This window comes from Dama dama, chromosome 1 (genome assembly GCF_033118175.1).
Source record: "Dama dama isolate Ldn47 chromosome 1, ASM3311817v1, whole genome shotgun sequence".
Taxonomy (NCBI): domain Eukaryota; kingdom Metazoa; phylum Chordata; class Mammalia; order Artiodactyla; family Cervidae; genus Dama; species Dama dama.
Window position 1 is genome coordinate 84,933,875 of NC_083681.1, and position 23,819 is coordinate 84,957,693.

A 23,819-nucleotide genomic window follows, 5' to 3' on the forward strand; every position below is an offset into this window, starting at 1 on the left:
ATGGAGAGATACTGTTTATGTGGTGTGTGTATTTGCCTCACTGTTTTGAAATAAGTATATATAAAGAGTATAGGGCAGCAATTACCATATGAATTCCTATTAAAATAATTGCAATGTTTGATCACGAGAAGGATATTACTACAAATAGCTCTCCACTCAAGTTAATAGTTGGGGGTAGAGCTAGGTTTGTTTAAGTTGCTGGTACTCATCAGGTTGCTGTTACTAGGAGGAACATTTGTAGGCTTTAGGCTAGGATTATTGTTTGGCGATGGACCTGGTAATTTGAATTTGCCAGGCAGAACAATACAGAGGATGTAAGACTATGGGCAATTATTAGGGTTGTGGCTCCTATACAATTTCAAGGTGTTCGGGTAAGGATAGCAAAGTGCTATGTGGCTGACAGAAGAGTATGCAGTGAGTGATTTTAGGTCTGTCTGGCATAAGCAAATTGAGCTGGTTATAAGTATGCCTCATAAGGACAATAGAATGAGTGGATACCCTATGAAGTCTGTTAGTGGGTTTCAAATTGTTGTAATTTGTAATTTGTAGTATCCCACAGCATCCAAATTTTAGTAGTGCTGGCAGCATAGCCAGAACTATGAAGCCTGCAATGGGGCCTCTTCCTGTGCTTTAGGTAGTCAAAGGTGGAGGCCATAAGATTGTATTTTTACTGTAAAGGCAATTATGCATACTAACCGTATGAAACCATTGGATCAAGAGTTGGATACTGATTGGGCTCAGCATTAGAATATTTAAAGGTCCTACTGTATTTTGAATGTAGACAAGTATTCCTAAGAGGGGGAGAGAACTTACTAGGGTATAAAATGAATAGAGACCTGCATTAAGGTGTTCGGCTTGATTTCCTCTTTGGGTAATGATAATGAGTGTTGAAACTAGTGTTGCTCCAAATAGAATATATAAAAGAATGAATTTTATGGCAGTAAATGTTATAATTAAAGTAATTATAATATGACTAGCAGTGATAATATATTTTTTTTTCTGGTAGAGATTCTTTTAATATGAGGTGTTGAATATTAGTATAAGGGGTCATAACCATGTAGTTAAAATCAGTGGTGGCGTCCATAGGGAGTGGGAGAAAACAATTGAGAAATTGAGGCTGTTATCATTGATTAAAGAGGAGTAGGCTTGTGAGTCTAATTAGTAGGCTATGTGTGGTGGTGTTAATTCAGATTAACCTGGCGATCAGTTTAGTGGTATTGTTGCTGACCAAAATCTTGGCCTTCTCTGCCCACTGAAGCTGAATAAAAGAACATGGAGACTGAGTCTGGAGGAAATAGAAAGCTGGCTTCAATTCTCACTCGGCAGAGAGGGGAACACAGCAGGCTCATGCCTCAAGAGCTTTGCCTGCCCCCCTTGAGGAGTCTAGGGGCTTATAGAAGGAAGGACTCACAGTCAGGAGGCAGTATGATAAACAAAGGGGATGGGACTTTGATTTCTTCCTCTTGATTTTATTCACAGTCACATTAGTTCAGTTCAGTTGCTCAGTCATGTCTGACTGATGATGGGAAAGACTGAAGACAGGAGGAGAAGGGGACGACAGAGGATGAGACGGTCACATGGCCACACTGACTCAATGGACATGGGTTTGAGTAAACTCCAGGAGTTGGTGATGGACAGGGAGGCCTGGTGTGCTGCAGTCCATGGGGTCGCGAAGAGTCGGACACGACTGAGCGACTGAACTGAACTGAACCCACTCCAGTAGATTCTTCCAAGTGTGTAGCCCAGAGTGTTCTGCCTGAGGGAGCTGAGATCCCACAGGTAAAACGTGTAACAGCTCACAGGGTGCTCAGGACTGTGGAACTGACAGCCCTTCCTGGGCAGCCAGGACCCTGAGCAGCGATGAGAGCCTTGCCCCCTCGTGGTCCCAGGGAGAAGGAACCTGATCGGCCTGCTGGCCGGTCCGAGCCACTGCTGGGAAGTCCCCGTCTACCCTGACCACTGGAGCGGCCCAGGGGGCCCACCCTCTCGGGCCCCACCGAGCCCCTGCTCCAGACCCATCTGGAGAGTCCTTCCAGGCTGCCGTGACGGCAATCTGTGGCGGGAACTCAGCAGAAAGGGCATGAGGGCAGCCAAGACCTTCCTTCACCAAGGACGTGACATCGCCAGGTACACTGAGGTCACGCAGGTGGCGGGGAGGCCGTTTCAGATGGTGGTACGCGGTGAAAAGCACGCAGGACACGGGGAGGCAGGGGCTGACGGGTGGCGAGTCCAGAGAGGCGCCTTCTTGGAGGAGGGGGGATGCTCAGACAGAACTGCATCTGGGCCCGGAGCTCCAGCAGGGCTGGCCGGTGGGTGAGGAGGGCAAGGCCGGGGCTCGGCCCCAGGAGCGGTGCATCTGGCCTCTGGTAGAGCTTCTGCTCCCCAAGGACTGGGGTTATTGTCTGTCTCCTCACGGCTGTCCCGTGCCTGGAACACGACCTGGCCAGAGGCAGGTGCCAATCAAATATCTGTGAATGAGTGGACGGTCCGAGTGTGGAGATGCTCAGGACAGGCGGCGTCAGGCTGCAGAGTGGGGGTTAAGAAGATTAGGAGGCCGAGCCAGGAGAGAGGCGTACAGGGTTTGAGTCCGGACTCCCAGCCTCCTTGGGCTCAGACCTCTCAGATGACATCCGCTGGGTGAGTGCAGGCTCGTGGTCACTCTGGTCTGTCACAGACCTATCAGAGGCCATCTGCTGGGTGAATGTGGGCTCCTCGTCACTCTGGTCTGTCACAGACATATCAGGCTGTCCACTGGGTGAATGCATGCTTGTGGTCACTCTGGTCTGTCACAGACGTCTCAGAGGCTGTCTGCTGTGATTACAGGCTCATGGTTGCTTTAGTCTGTCACAGAACTCTCAGAAGCCATCTGCTGGGTGAATGTGGGCTCCTGGTCACTCTGGTGCAGTTTCCACAGGGCTGTCAAGAGGCACTGTGTGGCTGCCCCAGCTGGGGGCCACTTATTGCGCTCTTGCTGCCCCCAAGCTATATCTGGAGAAGGCTAATCCCAATGAGAAGCTACTTTCAGACTTCAGCTCACATGCCAGGAACTAGTCTTCCAGCCTAAGCAGGTCACTCGGGGTTTCCTGTGTTAGTGCTCACAGCTCACACCCCCTAGAAAGTGGGCCGGGTCTGGGGACACATGTCCTCTGCTGCTAAAAGCGACATTAGACTGTGTTCCCAGGGATGGACCACAAGGGGTGATGGGAGAACGTCTGCCCTACCTGCTTGGAGGCACTGTGCCCCCAGCCCCTGCCTTCTCCCCACTCAGATATGGAATGTGGGAGAGCAGGAGGGGAACCTCAGTCCCCAGTGAGACCCTCTCAGCAGAGCTGGGCCTGGGTGAGGCTTGGAAGGTGTGACCGAGAGTTTGCTGGACAGGACAGCACATTTAGAGGGCCTCCTGCAGTGTAGGTTTCAGGGCTAGATAGCAACTAAGTGCAGAGCATGGTGGCTGAGCTGACGGCTGTGGATCCTGCAGGCTGGACGCTGATCCCTGAACGTTGGAAGGTTGTCTGGAGTCAAAGGACGTGCTTGCTCTCTCTGCTGAGATGATCTCAATGGGGAACCAGGTTGCCCTTCCTACTGTCTAGAAGGTATCAAACTGAAGCCACTTCTCATGGTGAACTCTGAGGAAACTCAGGAAAGAAAAGAATACCTGCTTTCCAGCATCCATCAGACTGCAGCCACTCCCCAATATGAGCCCCGAGGAAACTTAGGAAAGAGAAGTCAGGATGCTGGTCCCAGGTGGTAAGGTGTGTATCAAAGGGGATGATTTCAGTGAGATGGCTGGTGCATCTTCCCACACATAGAAAAGTGCTAAATTCCTTAACTTTAGATGCTTTCCCCTGGTTTTGAAGTCCTAAAAGATTTGTACTGAATAAAACTCTCAACACCTGTATTATAATATTATTATGTCTATCCATATGAAGTAGAGACTTTCCAAAGGACAACAAAGACAAATCTCAACATTCAGCACACTGGCACCAGTGGTGGGCACTCCCCAAAAGATGCAACTAGTGGGGCAATTAGAACACTCATCACCCCTTTTCCCATAAGATTGTGGAATGGACGCTGACACTGGGAATTGTTACAGGGAAGAACCAAATCTGACTCCATGTTGAATGTTTTACTCTAACCTTTGCTTCCTGTTGGTCTGTTTGCTACAGGGATGCTGTCCATACATAATGGCCTGCCTCAGGAAACCCCGCCCCTCTGCCTCTGTCCAGGACCTGTCCACCTGTGGATGGCTACAGGAGGAAGAAAGTAACACATCTCCTCCCGAGGCTGGCCATTCCAGATATTTGCCAGATTAATGGACTTTTTACTGTATTTCCTCACCTCCCCGCTCTGTGTTCTATAAAAGACACTGGCATCCAGAACCTGACAAGATGGTTGCTTCAAGATATTAGTCTGCTATCTTCTCAGTCTGCCATCTTTCCAAGTAAAGTCATATTCCTTTCCTCAGCACCTCGCCTCTGATTTATCGCCCTGATGTGAGGCATGCAGAGTGAGCTTGGACTTGGTAACAACCCCACATACCTTGCAGTCAAAAAATCAAAACATAAAATGGAAGCAATATTGTAAGAGATTCAGTAAAGACTCTGAAAATGGACCATATAAAAAGATCTGAAACCAAAAACGAAAAGGAACTCAGTGGTTGTCTGAAATATTTAGAAAGGATTTAGTACCCCTCTTGCCCATATCCCCTGAAGCCACAGTAGACAGTTAGGCCCTGTCCATTCAGGACACCCTCTCCAGACCCCAGCTGGAGGTGCTCTGCCCCCAGTGCCCACCTGGGTCTCAGGAGTAGAAGTAACACAACCTAGGGGGTCTCCTCTCTGGTCCAGGGGAGCATCACACCAGCCACCCTGTCTCCCTGCCCATAATAAATAAGGAGGTTTGTCAGCACCGGGTGAGTGATGCTGTCGGCACCTGGAATGCCTTGTCCTTGTGAGATTTGGTATGAAGACAACACAGAAGGGGAAGCAGCAAAGAAGGTTCCAGGGAGCAGTGAGCCCCTCTTCACAGGGACCCTGTGAGACCCAAGACTCACTATGCCCACCCTGTTCTGACTTTTGGGAACTGGCCTTTGTCATTCTCTGGACAGGAGGTGGGAAGGTCAACCTGGTCTCTCTTCCACCTCCTGAGACCCAGGTGAGCCCTGGGGGCACCAGCACCTCCATCTGGGGTCCAGAGAGGGTGTCCTGAACGCACAGGGCCTAACCGGTCAGTGAGGCCGGCCCTCGTCCACAGTGCACTGACCTGCTGCAGGGTCTCGGGTTCCCTGGCATCCAGCTCCCCCATCGCCAACCCCAGCTTGGTGTCTTGGGAGCCCCTCACTTGGGGACACCCAGCAGGTGAAAGCTGCATGCCCAGCGAGAAGGAGGAGAAGCTGGTGAGGCAGGGGTCCAGCTTGGAGTGTCCAAGGCCCCTCTGCTCCCCCAGGAACACCCAGCCCCGCCTGCCATGGCCTTTTTCCTCTTCAGTATGTGTCTTTGTGGCTGATGTTGCCAAACACCTTCCTCTGGAAGAGAAGGCTCCATGACCATGGAAGGGGTGGAGGTAAGGAGGTGCTGTATCCCTAAACCCAGAGAGCTTCAGAACTAACTCCCCTGAGCCCTGAACGTACTGCCTGTTACATCTGTACCAACCAAGGCCAAGATCCAGGCAGATTCTCTGTGGAAACACTTTTCTGTCCAACAAGAGAGGACTTGTTAACGCACAGCTGAACCCGGAGACGTGGGACGTGCTGTAACTGTGGAGACGCAGGGAAGGTGTTTGAGAGGCTTCTTCCCGGGCAGCTCCCCGAGGCCGCTGGAGTTACTGGACCCAGAGGCAGAGCACTCACGCTTCTTTCCTCACTGCAGGCTAAACGGTGCCCCCAACGACACATCCCTACTCCTCCACCTCCCTGAGTTCAACAGAAACCCCCCGGTCACGAGTCCAAAGTGCAGTCTTCTTGGTGAGCAGAGCAGAGGCCCGTGGGAAGGGGGGTGGACGCTGAAAACTTCTTTGTAGAAGAAAACACGGACGTGTGTTCCCGTGTGTGGTGGCCGCATGCTGCAGTAATTGATGTTCCCCACACATTTATGGGTGGGTTTTAGTTTCTGTATTTTCTAAATTTCTTTTTTTTTAACAGCTGCATATTATGAGAAAATTTTTGCAATCAACCATGAGCACTTGCAAAATAAGCGTATTTTTTTTTCCTTTTCCTAAAATGTCACAGTTTTTATGGTGACAGATGAACAGCCTCCTACTTTTAAGTATTCATTTAATTGGCTGCGCTGGGTCTTAACTGTGGCATGCAGGGCCTTCAGTTGCAGCATGTGGGAAATAGTGCCCTGACCAGGGATTGAACATGGCCCCCTGTGTTGGGAGGTCAGAGTCCTAGCCTCTGGATCAGCAGAGAATGCTGCGATCTCCCACTTAAAGCAAGGTTATTTATTTATTTTCGGCTTGCTGGGTCTTCGCTGCTGTGTGGGCTTTTCTCTGGCTGTCGGGCGTGGGGGCTGCTCTCTCGTTTCTGCGCTGAACTTCTCCCTGGGGTGGCTGCTCTGTTTGGGAAGCAGAGACTCTAGGCTCTTGGGCTGCGGTAGTTGTGAACGGACTTAGTACTCCATGGCACGTGGGGTCTTCCCAGATCAGGGATTGAACCCGTGTCTCCTGCATTGGCAGGTGGATTCTTAACCACAGCACCACCGAGGGAGTCATTCCCCTCCCCGCTTCCTGCCAACATCCCCCTTTAAAAAAAAAGGCTATAAATAATCTGTTTAGTAAGTTTTCAGAATTCGGAGCTCTGAGGTCAGCGTCTGTGGTGTCAGTCTCCCAAAGGCATCTTGGCCTCAGATACTGGCTGGGCTCATGAGTCCAGTAAGCAGGGCAGGTCTGGTGGCTGAAGACAGGCTTGGCCTCTGGAGCTCTGCCCTCACCGACTCACCCAGGGTCCCCGAGCCCCGGCAGCCAAGCAGAGCCGCGCACAGGCGGGGCTGGTACAGCCACAGGGCCGCCGTGGTCAGGGTGGAGTGCGGCGGAGGCAGCTGGCTGTCCATCCCGTGACAGCTGGTGTCCTGTGTGACTGTGCAGGGCAGTCACGGTGTCAGGTGGGGCCTGGCCGCTGTCCTGGTGACAGGATGGGACCTCAGAGAGCTCGCATCCCCACGCCCCATCTCCCAGCTCTGCTTCAGATAATGGCTTGTGGCTGCTGGCAGCTCCCTGGGCTGGTGAAAAGCACCAGCCTCCTTGCTCAAGGTCAGCTGAGACCCCCAGCTCTGGGGTCACACATCATCTGTGCCACCATCCAGGTCATCCCACTTCTGTGAGGGAGGGCCTGTGTGGGGCTATGGGTGATGGGGGATTTGGGGGTGTTGTGGGCTGGCCCCAGGAGTCAGCTTTTTGAGGGGAGGGGAGCACAGGGGAGGGGAGGGAGAAGCTTTGACCTGCTCAGCCTTCCAGGGGATTCCAGGCCCAGCTCTGGCGTGAGGTGCAGCTGAGAAGCCCCTGCAGGTTTCTGGATCCCCACCGTTTTTCAGTTGAGTCCCCTCTGCTTACACCACTCCTAACTCTCCCTCCCGTGGCCCCGGCCTGAAGCCACAGAAGATGGGGAGTTTACGTGGCTTCCCTTCCTGTAGGGAAACCAAGCCACAGACAAACACGTCCCTTTAAGAAAGCATGACAGAAACAGGAAAATAATAGTGGGTGGTTATTACTGACACGGTTCATGTAGAGACGCTTCACAAGCCTGGCACATGGAAGGAACTGAGGGCCATGGCCCGAGTCTTGGACTTCGCACCCTCCGCCCCCCTCCCCGTGGCCCACTCTCCCCTTGGTGTCTTCTGGTGGCCGGGCGGACTTCAGCCTCCTGAGCCCCTTCTGGAAGGACCAAGCCAGGGCAGAGGTCATTCACAGAGGGGAGGGTGTTGTCGACCTTAAGAACCCCGTTGCCCCCACTCTGTGTCGGAGCTCAGTTCCGGGTCTGAGCAATCGTGGCTTCCTGGTGCTGTCCCCACCCTCACTCATCCAAGGTGGGGGGGCTTTGTGTCCACCTTCTCCCCTCGTGCAACCCGGTCACCCCAGGATCCGTGATGTGTGTGCATCTGCTCGGCTCACAGCGCACCCCGGGGCCCATCAGATTTCACTCATGAAAGGGAAGTGTAAGGATGAACTATTCCATGGTTAAGAATTTCAAGGTTGCGACAGCGTTGTCCAGAGCGTACGGGCTCGGGTACGGGGCCCATGCAGAGAGAAGCCGCGGTGTGGTCTTCAAGGACCCTCCGTGTGGGGGTGGGTTGGGGTCCAGACCGGGATTTCCTGCAAACCTGGATCCAGGCTCTATTCTCTGCAGGGGTATGACTGTGGGCACTGCCTGTCTGTGGAGGGTCCCTGGGGCTGCCCAGCTCAGCAGGAACGGCATGGGTGGGAAGGGAGGTCGGCCTCCCTTAGCACCCCTGACCTCACACCCCCTCATCAGGGCAGCCCAGTGCCTGAACGGCCCCTTCCTCGTCTAGCTCTGAAGACCTGGAAGGTGTGGGGGCTGAAGGACATGCAGAAAACAAACTGTGTAAAGCAATTATCCTTCTATTAAAAAATTTAAAAAGATTAAGGAAAAAAACACAAAGGAAAGCAAAGGTGGGTCTTGCGTTCTCAGCCAGCTTCTGCCAGATTCCGCCTGTGCTTCCGCATCAGACCAAAAGGCTGGTGCTCCCACCTCGTATCACAGATGAGAATAGAGACACAGAGAGGTTGAGCACCTTGCCCCAGGTCACACAGCTGCTGGGGGCAGGGCTGAGAACTGGACCCCTGTGGTCGCATCTGGAGTCCAGATGCTGTGATGACCCTGAGGGAGCGGCAGAGACCATATGGCCCATGCTGAGACAGGCGCGCGCACGCACACACAACGTGCACGTGGCCTTCACCTTTGCGGCTACAGAAGTCAGAGGAAACCAGAGGGCCACCAGGAGAGGCCAAAGGAGAGTCGGGGTCTATAAGGAGGAGAGGCCCCACTTCCCAGGACGCCAGGGAATTCCTTTCCCTGGTGAGTCTGACTCCACTCTGCATTCCTCTCCCTGGACCCAGGAACTGACTGTCCAGTGACCTAACTGACTTGGCTCCAGAATTATGCCTTCCCAGGGGTTCAGCTACAACTGGACTCCACTGCTGTCAGTGATAAGGGGGGAATGAGTACATAGTCTGGGCTTCAGATTTGTTTGGAGACAAAATTTATTAGAAGAGGAGACATAAAAAACCACGAAGGCAATTGGCATGAACATCTCCAGAACACTTAAGAAACCCTCTGCTGTTTATCTGCCTCCTCTCCTGTCACGAAAGTGGAAGGTCTATTTAACAAGTAATTCTGTGCTTATCACTCTCTTTCTTTAAAATATTTATTATATATTTATTTATTTGGCTGTGCTGTGTCTTAGTTGCAGCATGTGGGAGCTAGTTCCCCAATCAGGTATTGAACGTGGGTCTCTGCATTGGAGTCTTGACCCCTGGGCCACCTGGGAAGTCTCTCCTCATACTCCTGGGACAGTAACGGGTCACAGACCTCCTCTGAGCCCCCCTTAGAGCTGAGGCATGGGGTGGCTGCAGTAATCCTCCTGTGGCTAAGGTGTGGTTTGTTGGTCATGACTCACTCACACTCCCTACAAACATAGGACTTCTCCCCTGTGTGTGTCCTCTGGTGTCTGATGAGGAGGGACTTGTGACTCAAGCTTCGCCCACACTCCCTGCAAACATAGGGCTTCTCCCCTGTGTGTGTCCTCCGCTGTCTAATGAGGACGGACTTCCAATGGAAGCTTCGCCCACACTCCCCGCAAACATAGGGCTTCTCCCCTGTGTGCGTCCTCTTGTGTGAGATGAGATGAGCCTTCTGAATGAAGCTTCGCCCACACTCCCCGCAAACATAGGGCTTCTCCCCTGTGTGTGTTCTCTGGTGTCTGATGAGGGCTGACTTCTGACTGAAGCTTCGCCCACACTCCCCGCAAACATAGGGCTTCTCCCCTGTGTGTGTCCTCTTGTGTGAGATGAGATGGGACTGCTGACTGAAGCTTCGCCCACACTCCCCGCAAACATAGGGCTTCCCCCCTGTGTGTGTCCTCTGGTGTCTGATGAGGGCTGACTTCTGACTGAAGCTTCGCCCACACTCCCCGCAAATATAGGGCTTCTCCCCTGTGTGTGTCCTCTCGTGTGTGCTGAGACTTGACCTGTCCTTGGAGCCTTGCCCACACTCTCCGTACGTGACCCTCATAATCCCTGAGACCCCTGCCCCTGTGAGTAATGTGCCTGTGTCCTCTGGATTCAGTTTCTGGCTTGTGCTGGGCTCGTCTTTCATTCTCTCATGCACCCCAGAACCCCCCATTTGTCCTCCAGTTGAGTAGGAAGAGGCCCTTGAAATCCTCTTCAGCCTTAGCTTTTCAGCAATTGTTGGGGCCTGGCCTTGGTCTTGTGACCCTCAGGTTTGTCGCTTGGGCTGTGTGGATCTGAATATCGCTGATTTTGATTGCCTGGGCAGGGATCCTCTGTTTGGAGGAGGTCTCTTTCAGATGGTCTCAGGAGGGTCTGAGAGGGGTGACTGCGTTGGATGTGTTGGCTGAGGAATTTCTGACTGGAGAAGGCCAGAGAGCAGGAGGCACATGGGTGGATCTTGGGCTTTGGTTCTGCTGAAAGAGGAAGCTTTTGGTCAGGTAGCTGGTTTGCCTCGGTCAGGCCCTCCCCACTAATCATCTAAGTGTTGACAGTGCACGATTTGTCTCCCATCAAGTGTGTTTACAATCCACTTTTCCATTCCACTCTTATTTTCTACATCTACCGTAATCCAGGAAGCGGGTGTCAAGGGCCTTTTCTATATATCATCCAGATAGGGACCTTCCAGCAGCATCAGAGGCAGTGTCTCTCCTGATAGAGATGGATCTGCTAGGACTTCCCCTGCGTGTAAGTGTCTGAAATGTCATGTCACAGTGGCCACAGGTATTTACCCTACTGAGGGATAAGATTTGATGACTTAGGTGAAATCCCCTGAGTGGCTCCTTGTGAGGGGAAAGGGTCTATTAAGTTAGGGGCGCCTGGTCTGGAGTTCTCTGCATATGGGAGGGAGCACAGGGGGTGGTTACAGCAGGTGTGGGTAACTCTGACTTTGTGGCTCCTTGTTCAAAGAGCAGCCTTTGTGCCGATCTCTGCAGGAAGTGGGTTTGAGATTGGATGAGACCGAGCTGCCCAGGTCCCACTGACTACAGGTCTCTGGCTCTTGCTGCCCAAACTGGTTCACGAATTGCTCCTCTCTCAGTTTCCCATAAATCATAAAATAAAGGCATATCCTTCTCAAGCCTCACCAGTAATCATACCTCATTTATTTCATTCAGGCTTAGTCCATTTAACATGCACTAGGAAGCCCTATTTAAAAATACATCTCCAGCAAGATTCTTCACACCTTCACTCCCAAGCATCTTCGGCCAGCCCACTCTCCCCTCATGTCTTGCAATGAACTGACCTCTGAGGGGACTCCCCGCTGCTGTCTCTTCCCAAAAATGGACCAAAGCATCGTCTTAGCACAGAGAACATGCTGCTTGCAGCTGAAAGCCTCACAGTTGTTCTGTGTCACCCAGGAGGACCCCTGGGGCCTGCACGTGGACACAGGCCCTGAGGGTTCCCTGTCCCATCCAGCCTCCTTCTCTCCCTCTGTGCTTCCTCCCGCGACCCCTGGCATGGCCTCTCTTCCCGGCCCTGGGGCTGCGGCACTGGCTGCTCCCCTGCCTGGAATCTTTCCCGCAGGTGTTATCTGTGCACAGACCCTGCCCCACCATCCTGCACCACACCCCACCCTCTGCTCACGCTGACCCGAGGCACATTCCCTGCGCTGGTTTTCCTCAGAGCACCAGCCCCTGTCTGGTGTGAAGCCCCTGCTGCCCCAGGGCAGTGGTCCTGTCTGTTTTGGTGCGTGGAGCCCCGTCTGGCACAGAGTGTGAACTCACATGACAACAAACTGGAACAGTAACTGAATGCACATCACTGCACATGTGTGCACCCCAAAGTTCATCGCAGCACTGTTTATAATAGCCAGGACATGGAAGCAACCTAGATGCCCATCAGCAGATGAATGGATAAGGAAGCTGTGGTATATATCCACCATGAAATGTTACTCACCCATTGAAAAGAATTCATTTGAATCAGTTCTAATGAGACGGATGAAACTGGAGCCCATTATACAGAGTGAAGTAAGCCAGAAAGATAAAGACCATTACAGCATACTAACACATATATATGGAATTTAGAAAGATGGTAATGATAACCCTATATGCAAAACAGAAAAAGAGACACAGATGTACAGAACAGACTTTTGGACTCTGTGGGAGAAGACGAGGGTGGGATGTTTCAAGAGAACAGCATTGAAACATGTATATTATCTAGGGTGAAACAGATCACCAGCCCAGGCTGGATGCATGAGACAAGTGCTCGGGCCGGGTGAACTAGGAAGACCCAGAGGGAACGGGTAGAGAGTGAGGTGGGAGGGGGGATCGGCATGGGGAATACATGTAAATCCATGGGTAATTCATGTCAATGTATGACAAAAACTACTACAATATTTTAAACTAATTAGCCTCCAACTAATAAAAGTAAATGAAATAAATAAATGTAAAAAATACTAATGACTAAGGAATTCCATTTACTTTCTTTAAATTGGCATATGTCATTCATAAATTTCCTAGTGTGACTCTTTAAATATCTTTGTCCTATAAATATTTTAAAATGAAATGTCTATATTTTACTGAAAAAAAGAAAAAAGAAAAAAGAAATGGGAGGGAATAAGGAAGAAAGAGGTAAAGGGCAGAGAGCTGGTAGGTGCTAGAAAACTTGCTTTTTGCTTCTAAGCCTTTAAGCAGAAGGTGATGTTACATATTTTTTTGCATGAAATATTAAAAATTAGAACTAGCATTTTTACCATAAAAAAATTTTCCTAACAATCATATGACAAGATTAAATTCTGAGGCATTTTAATTGCAACTCAACTGACTTTGGACTGGGTTGCCCTCTGCTTCGAAATCGGACCACGGAGGCTCCCAGGATGGGGTGGGGTGCTGGAAGAGGGCTGACACTCACCTCTCCCGGTCGCGAGCTCAGTCTTGCCCCTGCTGTCCCGCTTGATGCAAAGGTCCTGACCATACTCATCCCCGTACCAGACCAGCAGCTCACAGCCCGGCCTGACCACCTGGCAGGCTCGGTAGAAGATCTGCCCGTGATACTGGAAGGCCACCACGTTCTGCTCCTCGTCGTCCCGGGCACAGTTCACATACCTGGGGTTGAGGCCAGGAAAGGGAAAGAAATCTCGTGATGAGTGCCCTCCACTCTCCGACCATGCCCAGCTCCTTGCCTTCCGCCTCTGAGGCCGCCCCTCATGTGGACCTTCTGTTCACACCTTCAACCAGGCTATGTGAATTCACATGCTTTTCTTTCCTTACCTAATTAGCCATTTTCCGGATCGCAGTTCAAGACTCTTCTCCACCTGGACTGTGCGTGAGGCTGGTGACCTCCAGCTCCTCTAAACTCTGAATTAAGTTCTCTTCCATCCACAGGACTTGGTGCTCCTTGGCTAGAACACAGCCCTCAGCACTCACCCCAGCCTGCCTTCTCTCCCGAGGCTTTCTCCCATCTCCTCACGTGCATCCAGGGTATTATTCGCTTGCCCAACCCCTCCCACGGAAACTTGGAGAGAGCTCTGATATAGCTTGAGACACAGAACAGTAATAGTTTGTTCACTGTCTGCCTGCCCTGATGAAAGGAGAGGACCTCAGAGAATGGGCCTGTTCAGGGCCATCCTGCCCCCCCATTCCTTGTGAGGCCTCAGGGCCCACTTCTCACTGCAACGAAGCCTGAGGAGATTGTTGCCCACATAGAGTCAAGGTCTCCTGTGTTAGTTTATCCTGGCGCTGTGTAGTTAAAGATAGAAAAAATAAGGTTACTGTTCCTAAAATCAATTGGCTAATGTCTGTTTGCAGGATGTTCTCCAAAAGGCCATTAGTTGTGTGATCTGCTTCGTAACGAAGTTCACTCTCTAAAATGAAACATAAAGTGCGTGGTAAGAGTCCATTAAGTCAGTTAAAGTGTCCCTGGTGAATCTAGACTCCTCAAGTTGTTTTCAAGTCCACCAGTTTTGTTCAGCATATACACTCGCATCTTGACGGCACACGCCATATTTTTATTTCCTTCTTTCTAGTGTCTTTTGAAATGAAAGAGCATGATATGGAGGGAAAAGAGGAAAGAAGATGTGAACGCTGTTGAGGGAGCCAGGTTGAGAAGGAAAGGGGTGTGGGATGGAGGGAGTCTCGATGTCTACACACTGCAGACTCACTGCACTCACCTCATCCAGTTGGCCCAAGACGTGTCCTTTCCATCCACATACTCGTGGCAGTTCCTCCCTTTGGTGATCTGAGTGTCAGAGAAAGAGTTACAAACTTTCCTATTTATTTATTTATTTTTTTTTACAAGCTTTCTTCTTTCTTTTCTTTTTCTTTTTTTGGTAGGAAGCAATAGAAGAGCTACCTCCCTCTGTAGTCATTGGCGCATTTCAGCCTGCATGGATTCACCTGCCAGGCGGACCACACGGTAAGCTCCTTACTCATCATTCCAAGTCTGAGTCTCTTGGTTAATTGAAGGCAAGGGCTCCACAAGGGAGGAGTCACTTCTGTGTGTCTGTACACTGTGATCCCACCTCTCCTCTGACCTTTCGATGGAAGTCCTGAGTGTCTGTACACTGTGGTCCCACCTCTCCTCTGACCTTTAGATAGAGGTCCTGAGTGTCTGTACACTGTGGTCCCACCTCTCCTCTGACCTTTAGATGGAAGTCCTGTGTTCACACCCAGTGCACACAGTACACGGGGCTGACTGTGTCATTGCTGACCGTGTTATCACCCTCTGCATCCTCGCATGTAGACATGAAGTACCCCCCAACACGTACAAGTGATTAGAGGCCAGAGGACAGGGAAACGGGTGCTTCTCACCAGCCAGGCGTATCCACTCTTGGCGGCCTCTTCATCGTCTGTGATCTTGCCCTCATAGGGGCCAAAGTGCAGGCCCAGCGGCAGATCGGACGCCTCGTTCCATACTCCAAGCCCAGCGTCAGGGATGCCTGACAGTCTGATGCTTAACCCAGGATGCAGAGTGAGGGCTGAGCGGTTGGCATGCCCCTTTTCCACTGCACAGTCCTTTACAAAGGTTGGGGGCCCATGGGCAGCACAGCTGTCGATGAAGAAGTTCTGACACTCCTCACAATCTGGAGGTGAGAACAGGGATGAGAGGAGGTATAGTGATGTTGCTGGTCGTAACGCCCTTCAGAAAGAACTGGGGCATTCATGGCATTTGGCCTCGACCCTGCACCCCAAATCATAGAGGAAGGGGATGGACGGGGGACCAAATGGTGAGGTGAGGTTAGTGGACCAAGGCCTCATAGCCCCTTCTCCGTGAGTGGGCCAGCGGGGTCACTCACAGAGGTAGTCGTCATCCTGGGGCTCGTTGACCTCTTGGTATATGTGGCCCTTTCTTTCTCGTAAACTGTACCTCTTCACTCCAGTCTCTTTTCTTCTGAGTTCTAAGGTGGAGAACAGAAGCTAAGCAAGGCCGGTGGGGTCTGGGGAGTTAGTCCCTGTTTTATCAGAAAGTGTGAGATCTCCTACCTGTCCATCTATACACTTTGTTAAAACTTTCTTACATGTATTTTTCAAACTTTTACTTTTGTAATTTTATTTTTTAATGATACATTATTTATTTCTTCTCCACGCTGCATGGCTTGTGGGATCTTAGCTCCCTGACTAGGAATGGAACCCACAACTCCTGCAGTGGAAGTGTGGAGCCTTAACCACTTCACCACCAGGAAGTCCATTCTCTATACTTTGCTTCTTATACCTTTAACTACAGGTTCAGGAGACTGAGGCTCCACTGACCACAGATGCCAAGTGCAGTGATAGCTTCCTGCACTTCCTGTTAGTAGGTTTAACTTCCCAACCTTCTTACTAAGGAAATAGTTCACCGACACATCTACTCAGAAATATATGTTAAGGGCACATGACACGTAAGGCATTGAGCAGAGGTCTGGGCATAAACACTAACAAAGCACGATTCCCATCATCATAGTTGGGTTTATTGAACTACTTGTAGGTGTCAGGCTTTTGCATTTAATGTAAGGCTTTCAAGCATCGTATGAGTTATGTATCCTTATCTTCACTTTACACATAGCAATCAGGACATCAGAAAATGTATAAGATTTTCCCAAGGCCCCAGTGCTAACTTCATGTCTCAGATCAGTCCATCTTAAACCCATGCCTGCCCAAAGTCCATGCCACACACCTAGGCCATACTTATTAGTTTTTCTACAGGGATTAGAGGAAGTAATTAGAGGAACTCCCAAAATTTCTCTTACCGCCTTTTTGTCTGGGGTGCTGTCCAGGGGTCCTTGCTTTTCTGTGATGGGGCACTGGTTTCTGAGCCTGCTTGGAGCCACTTGTCTTCAGCGATTTTGCTGCTCCCGGCAATTCCTTCAAACTAGATTCCTTACTTAATGGTGCCCTGGACATTCTCTTCCATGTGAGTAAAAGACAACATGCATTTCTTTAGTTCTTTAGGACTTTATGAAGTGTTTTCACATGCATGACTTTAGTTAATACTTTGACAATTCTTGGAAATACCTGATTTGGGGGCGGGGGGGCGGGTTGAACACTGGAGTGTAACAAAACGACCTAGGTGGATAGTGAATCAAAACTAGAATTCATATCTTAAGGTTCTTCCCCTTCAACTTTCTGCATAAGAATGAGAGCAAGGCAGGGAGAATAGCTGGAGGTCAGGGAAAGAAGAGGGTAAGTGCTTCTCAGGGTTGCGAATTGCTTCCTCTTATTGGAGTGGGATGCTCTGAGGTAGGGATCCCGTCTCCTTCTTCATCTTGGACTGTCCACTCTACAAACTGCCCAGCATATCCTTAGCTTCTTCACCTTGGACTGTCCACTCTACAAACTGCCCAACATGTCCTTAAGCTTCCCTTAGTCAGATGTCTTAGCATATCCCTCCCTAGCACAGCACAAAAGAACTGAGGTTGAAAACATCTCTCAGATGAATGATATAAAGATGTATGAATAAGCTTCATAGAACCATGGAAGCTTTAATCAGTTTGTAAAAAGTTTAGAGAACGTGCACTGGTTTAGATTGCACTACCAGTGATACTGTGATCTCAGGTATATAATCAAATATTTTTTACCTCATTTTTTGGGTCTATAATGGTGATAGCTCTATACCTACTTATAGGTACTGTAGGATTGATTTAAGGTTTAAGTAAGTTTATTCACATAAAATGCTTAAAGTCTGAAATATTATGAAAGTAATGTAACAACAGAACCGCCTACTACTGTTGTTGTTCTTACTAACTGTAAAGGTGGTGATGATGTCAGACAGTGTGCTAAAGATCCAGGGCAGGAAGGCAGCCGTCTCCAGGATCTCTGTGTTTTCTCCTATTCTCACCTGTGACTGGATCCATGAGGAGGACATTTTGGCAACAGGATTTGGGAAATACTCACCTTCTGGTTTTTACTGTGCTCCACTCTGAAGGCCATCGAAGAAGGTTTACCTAAAAAGTGATGAGAATCAGTGTTTTGGTTGGGAAATATTTCCAAACTCTGGGTATCCTAATTAAGGACACATAATTCTAAGCCAGAGAGTGACAAAGACAATGATTACCAAAGGAGGAATGGAAAATGATTTCTGTATCATCATCTCCCATGGTTCCACTGGGACCATTACATAATTATCTTAAAATTAAAAAAAAAAAAATATGAACCTTCATCTGTGCCTCATCTGATGTTCATAAAGTATCTAATAAATTTACTAGTCTTTAATGTCAAAAGCACTCATCAATGTAGAAATATGAGGAAGTTACTGCAATGTAATAAAGGTCATATATTGAAAGTCTACCTCTAACATCCTAGTCATCAGTGAAAAGCTGAAAACTTCTACAATCAAGAAAAAAAGCCAAGGATGCCCGTTATCAACATTTCTGTTCACCATAATATTAGAACTCCTAGCCAGGGCTTTAGGTTAGAAATGGAAACAAACGGCTTCCATTTGGAAAGAAAGAAGTAAAATTATGTCTGTTCACAGGGGCATGGTTTTATGTGCAGAAAAATCTTTAAATCCACACACACAAAAATCCTGCACAGAAAGTTGCACGGTACAAAATCAACATTCAAATATCTTTCTGTGCATTAAGAATGACCATTCTACAAAGGAAAATAAGAAAACAATCCTATTTATTTTTTATTTTTTTAAAGCTATAGTCAAGAGCTAAATTAAAAATATATATATTTATTTTTATTTATTTGTTTGTGCCAGGTCTTTGTTGCGGCATGTGGGATCTAGTTCCCTGACTAGGGACTGAACCCAAGTTCTCTGCACTGGGAGTGTGGAGTCTTAGCCACTGGGCAAATAATCTTATTTATAATAGCATTGAAAAGAATGAAGTAATTAGGAGTAAACTTAAGGAGATGAGAGACTTATATGTTGAAAAATACAAAGTATTGCTGAAAGGAATCTGACATAAATAAATAGATAGATGTCTCATGTTTATGGATCTGGAGGCTTAATATTATTAAGCTGTTCATACTACCCAAAGCAATTTAAAGATTCAATGCAATTCCTATTAAAATCCCAATGGAATTTTTTTCAGATATAGAAAATCCATCCAACAGTTAACATGGAATCTCAGAGCACCCCAAACAGGCAAAGCAATCTTAGAAAGAACAGCAGAAATGGAGGCCTCAAATTTCAGAACATACTACAAAGGTACAGGAACCAAAAGAGGGTAGATTTGGCAAAAAAATGTATTCTTAGTCGCTCAGTCTTCTTGACTTTTTGTGACCTTTTGGACTGTAGCCCACCAGGCTCCTCTGTCCAGGGGATTTCTCAGGCAAGAATACTGGACAGGGTTGCCATTTCCTTCTCCAGGGGACCTCCTTAACCAAGGATTGAACCCACATATCCTGTGTCTCCTGCACTGAAGGCAGATTCTTCACCTGCTGAGCCACTGAGGAAGCTGGCTGGCATAAAGACAGATATGTCAATCAATGGAACAGTATAGACAGCCAGAAATAAACTCTTGGATACATGGTCTAATGATCTTCATCTAGGGTGTCAGGATAATGGGGAAAGTTTAATCCCTGTAATGAATGGTGCTGGGGAAACAAAATAACCATATGCAAAATAATGAACATCTTACATCTTGAAGAAAAATCAGTTCAGAATGGATTAAAGACCTAAATGCAAGACTTGATAAGATTCTAAGAAGACAACAAGGGTGAATCTTCAGGACACTGAAACAGCAATGATTTCTTAGATATGGTACCAAGTGCACAAGTATTAGTAACAAAGTACAAATAGACAAATGAGATTAATCTTAAAACCTCTGTGCAGCAAAGGACACTGAACAGAGTTGAAAAGCCCACCTACAGGATGGTAGAAAATATTTGTAAAATATGCATCTGATAAGGGGTTATTAAGCATACACCAGTATGAAGGCTACCTACAAGCCAGGAAGAGACCCTGATTGACCATGATGGCACCTTGATATCAAATTTCCATGCTCCAGCCTTGTAAGAAAACAAATTTCTCTGGTTTAAGGAATGCAGTCTGCTTTGTTATGGCAGTCTGAGCTGACTAACAGTGAGAGAAGGAATTGAAGAGACATTTCCCCAGAGAAAATATACAAATGGCCAACAAACATATGAAAAGATGCTCAATATTACTAATCAATAGGGAAATACAAATTGAAACCTTCTGTGATGGGCAATATGTATAAGAAGACAATAGCAACCTTGGTAAGTATATGGATAAATTGGAACCCTTATATACTACTGTTGGAAATGTAATATGTTGCAAGCTTTATAGAAAACAGTATGGAGTTTCTACAGAAAATTAGAACTGCTGTATGATCTAGCAATCCCACTCAAGAGTGCGTTTCCACAAAGAATTGAAAGCAAGATATTGAATAAATACTGGGCACATGTGTGGTCACTGCCACATTATTCCCAATGGGCAAGATGTGTAAGCAATCTAAATGTTCATTGGTGGATAAAAGATAAAGATTATATATAAGATATATGTTATAGCTATTATATCCACATGCACACAATGGAATATATTGAAGCCTTAAAAAATAATTCTCTCATATGCTACATCATGGATGTGCCTTGATGATATTAAACTAAGTGAAATGAACCAATCAAAAAAGACAAATATTGCCCGATTCCACTTCTATGAGGCATGTAAATTAATCAAATCCATGGAAACAGAAAATATAATCGTGGTTGCCAAGGGCTGTGAGGAGGAAGGATTGGAGAATTGTTACTCAGTGGGTTAGGACTTCAGTCACGCAAGATGTAACGTTTCTACAGATTTGTGGTACAGCAATGTGTATATATATCCCCGGTGGCTCAGCGGTAAAAAATCCACCTGCAATGCAGGAGATGCAGCAGATGCAGGCCCAGTTCCTGGGTTGGGAAGATCACCTGGAGCAGGAGATGGCAACCCACTCCAGGATCCTTGCCTAGAGAATCCCATGGACAGAGGAGCCTGGTGGGCTACAGTCTATGGGTACGCAGCGATTAGCACTGACTGAGCGATTAGCACTGTGGCCACTAACACTAACGTGCACATAGTTATCAACAGTGTGCCATACACTCAGAAATTGTTAAAAAAGTAAATAAAGACGTGCAGGCGTATGGTGAACCGAGGCGTATGTATTCCCTATGAAGAATCTCTCCTTATGTCAAAATCTTTGCAGACAACCAAATGTTTGTTTTTTATGTCCCTTTCACTAGTTTTAATAACCTAAGGAATAGAGGGACTTCCCTGGTGCACAGTGAATAAGAATCTGCCTGCCAATGCAGAGGACACAGGTTTGATGGCTGGTCCAGGAAGATTCCACTTTCTGCGGGGCAGCTAAGCCTGTGTGTCACAAGCTACAGAGCCTGCATGTGCTCTGCAACAAGAAGACACTCACCGCAACCAGAGAAAGCCCATGGACAGCAGCAAAGACCCAGTGCAGCCAAAACTAAATAAATAATTTTGAAAAATCTGGGAGAACAGAAATCCAGAGATGGAGAATCATAGAACTATCTAAATTGTTTTCTCCACTCTAGGCAGATTAACTCTTCTAAACTGTTTGAGCAGCAGAAGAGGAAGTGAGCGCTCACTTCTAGTTTATAATAAGTGTACTTCATTTTATTTACCTGATGCCATCTCTGGTCAGTGAAATGTGGGAAAGATCAGGGAGAATAAATAGTTCTCTCAAACCCTTTCCCAGAATCAAAATAAAGAATTAGTTTAACCTTAGGGTAAGAAGATCATGGGTTTTGTTTTATATACATAACATAAATAATGTATCTTGACATAATATGTTAATTATTACCTTTTCGAAGAGATTTAATCCAATAACCAATAAGATTAGTATTAAATCTGTTTGGTGAATTTATTTCTAATGTTCCTTTAACTGCCTTTCACTAAGAATGTTTAGCAAAAATAATTCTTTTTTAAAAAGAATGATAAATTTTAACCATAAAACTTTTGAGAATTCCACTGGAAAACCTATACATTCATCTTCATTCAGGCTTATGTAAATATTTGGCCACAACCACTTCGGAATGCTGAAAATTATGTTTTCCTTGCTAATGGCTGAGATGAAGTTGAGACCTAAGCCCAGGCTGCTTTCAAGAAGACACCTCCACATCCTCCTGGCCTCTCACCTTGCTGCCTTGGTGTCCATTCTTCATCAGAATCCTCAGTGTCATCTACCTGGGTTTTGATGACCTGCCTGCGGTGATGCATGAAATCCGGTCGAGTGGCTCTGAAACCTGGAAAGAAGCAAAATATTTGTTCTAAGAAGGAGAAACAATGCATAGAAGCAATGGGAAGTGTCACAAAGTCAGGGAATCAGTGGGATGGACTGGGGGAATCTAGAACAAGGCAAGAGGTGAGCTCTGCACTGCAGGGTCAACCTCCCTTTGGTACAAAACTGTAAACATTTCCTTAGTCTCCACACAAAAGGGAACTGTGAGCAGATGAAGCTACCTAAGAGCAGGCCAAGTGAACACTGAGAGTGAAGACCTGCTTCATGTTTCCCAGGCTCACAGGCACCCAGCACTTCCTGTTACCTATAGCAATCAGCGCTTCGTAGTTTCTTTTCACATTCCTGTATCAGATTTTTTCCCATTCTCCCATCTCTTCCCATTCTTCCTTGGAGAAGTATACGGAGATATCTTTGAAAGCATCTTTGGCCTAAGGAAAATAATAGATTTCATCAGTGATTTACTAATCTAAGTCAGACCTTAGAGCTGGGCCTTCTCCTCCACCTTTTGTGCAGGGAGTAGCCTGAAGTTGCAGGATGGTCTGTGTGAGACAGGGATAAAGACTTTCCTTCCCGACTGTGTCCTGCTTAACTGAACAAACGCTGAGCATTTTCCTAACTCTCCCTGGACACAGAGCAGTTGACGAAGCTAGTGTCCTGTTTTGTCCCACTCCACCCCACCATCTCAGACAGGACCAGGCATTCCCATCCTGTGTACAGTCACAGGGAAATTCAGTCAGCTGCCCAGGCAACCAGTCTGTGGTGCTTCAGGGACCAGCACCATGCCCTTCCTATAGAGCTGGCTTAGAGCCCAGCTTTGCCACCTCCATCTCTCACCATGGGCTTCCGCTCTGTTCTCCCGGCATCTCCCTCAGTGCTCTCCTCTGGAGACCTGTTCGGCCTCATGGCCATTGGAGTGCTCAAGGCCAAGGTGCCTGTGGAAGAAGAAGGTGCTGAGAGAGCCCAGACCAGTGTCCAGAGCCTGGTCTGTCTTCCTTGGGTGGAGTGTCCAGGGCAGGAAGGTGAGGGGAAAGTCAGGGTGAGGGTATTGGTGGGATGGACGGATCCTGACTAGATATGACAGATCAGCCTCTTGTGAACTAGATTTGGGTTCTTTGGTTCCCCTACAATTCAGCCCCTCTGAGGGAAGGCACTGGGAGGGATGTGTCTGTGGTGATGGAGGGATTTTTGAGGAGACCCGGAAACCCCTAACTGCTGGACTGGTGTTAGGCTGAAATCAGGGCTCTGTTCCAGTGCAGCAGAGTGACTGTTTCTCCAATAAGGGTTTTGAGGATCTCCTCCTGGGGACTCAGAAAAATCTGGGCATAACGCAGGTTCCACGTCTAAGGGATAAGTCGCTCAGCTTGAGGAGATCTGGGTCCCACGGGCTGAAGTAACTGGGGACCTCAGACAGAGGGGACAGGGGATCTTTTGGCTGATGTAGAATGTGCAGGGTGAGAAAACTTGGTATCTGTGGGGCTGAGGAAATCGGGGGTTGCTTATTAAGGGACTTTAAGTCTCTGACACGCAAGACAGTTAGGGTCTTGAGGAGGAAGCGTTTTAAGAGCTCCCAGTCTCAGGGATTCAGGGTCTGTGAGGTTGAGAAAATTTGGTCTCTCTGCGGGTGCTATTTTTAGGGTGCCTCAGGCTGAGGGGAACTGGGGTTAATCTAGGTATTTGAGGGTCGCAGCACTAAGGGGTTTGGTGTTTCTGTGGGTGAAGGGACTTGTAATCCCTGAAGCTGACGAGGCCAAGCCCCCTTCAGATTAGGACTCAGGTTGCTCAAAGTTGACAGGATTTCGGGCCTCCCACCCTGGAATTTGAAACCATCAGGCTAAGGGTTTATGAGGGCTGCGCAGGACGTGTTCCCGTCAGCCTCCCCGCTGTCCTGCCGCGCTGCCCACCCTGTCCCCAGGAGCGGGAGAGGTTCAGCGACGTCCAGTCCTTCAGC

At 48.2% G+C, this 23,819-nt stretch overlaps 1 pseudogene; it reads right to left on the reverse strand.

The window, feature by feature from the left end:
* Nucleotides 1-2,138: 2,138 nt before the first annotated feature.
* Nucleotides 2,139-22,774, reverse strand: LOC133042561 (histone-lysine N-methyltransferase PRDM9-like; annotated as a pseudogene).
* Nucleotides 22,775-23,819: the final 1,045 nt, after the last annotated feature.